General features: G+C 48.6%; 2 non-coding genes across 2 annotated transcripts; both read right to left on the reverse strand.

The window, feature by feature from the left end:
- Positions 1-512: 512 nt before the first annotated feature.
- Trnat-ugu (transfer RNA threonine (anticodon UGU)) lies at positions 513-586 on the reverse strand. The gene has a single exon. It is a non-coding gene; the product is annotated as a tRNA-Thr (tRNA).
- Positions 587-836: 250 nt separating this feature from the next.
- Trnat-ugu (transfer RNA threonine (anticodon UGU)) lies at positions 837-910 on the reverse strand. Its single transcript has one exon. It is a non-coding gene; the product is annotated as a tRNA-Thr (tRNA).
- Positions 911-1,156: the final 246 nt, after the last annotated feature.

The raw sequence follows: 1,156 nt of genomic DNA on the forward strand, positions 1-1,156 counted from the left end.
AGCTCTACATTACAAAAGTCTCTATTCTCTTCTTGACGGTATTGTTTATAGTCCACGTTTCATTTCCGCATAAGGCCACACTCCAAATAAATGATTTCAGATCAGACTCCGTAACATTCAAATTTATGTTCGATGTCAAAATATTTATTTTCTCAGGAAATATTTCCTCGTTACTAATAGTCTACATTTTATATCTTCTGTACTTCTGCTTCTTTATTTTGCCGTACGTACATCGCCGGCCGGAGTGGCCGTGCGGTTCTAGGCGCTACAGTCTGGAGCCGAGCGACCGCTACGGTCGCAGGTTCGCATGTGTGATTTCCTTAGGTTAGTTAGGTTTAATTAGTTCTAAGTTCTAGGCGACTGATGACCTCAGAAGTTAAGTCGCATAGTGCTCAGAGCCATTTGTACGTACACTCCTGGAAATGGAAAAAAGAACAAATGATGACTAACTGACAACCTCAGCTGCTGACAGGTGCTGTTGTTATACCTCGATGTGGACAGCTGAAAATGTGTGCCCCGACCGGGACTCGAACCCGGGACCTCCTGCTTACATGGCAGACGCTCTATCCATCTGAGCCACCGAGGACACAGATGAATAGCGCGACTGCAGGGACTTATCCCTTGCACGCTTCCCGTGAGACTCACATTCCCAACTGTCCACAATTCTACATATGTATTGTACCTTATAGATATACAAAGACAGTAACTTGTTCTCGAAAGAACTGTTATTGTTGATGACCGTGCAGCTTTTCCCTGAAATAAATGATGACTAACTGACAACCTCAGCTGCTGACAGGTGTTGTTGTTATACCTCGATGTGGACAGCTGAAAATGTGTGCCCCGACCGGGACTCGAACCCGGGACCTCCTGCTTACATGGCAGACGCTCTATCCATCTGAGCCACCGAGGACACAGATGAATAGCGCGACTGCAGGGACTTATCCCTTGCACGCTTCCCGTGAGACTCACATTGACACCGGTGTGTCAGACCCACCATACTTGCTCCGGACACTGCGAGAGGGCTGTACAAGCAATGATCACACGCACGGCACAGCGGACATACCAGGAACCGCGGTGTTGGCCGTCGAATGGCGCTAGCTGCGCAGCATTTGTGCACCGCCGCCGTCAGTGTCAGCCAGTTTGCCGTGGCATACGG

Source organism: Schistocerca nitens, chromosome 3, assembly GCF_023898315.1.
Source record: "Schistocerca nitens isolate TAMUIC-IGC-003100 chromosome 3, iqSchNite1.1, whole genome shotgun sequence".
In the NCBI taxonomy this organism is placed as follows: domain Eukaryota; kingdom Metazoa; phylum Arthropoda; class Insecta; order Orthoptera; family Acrididae; genus Schistocerca; species Schistocerca nitens.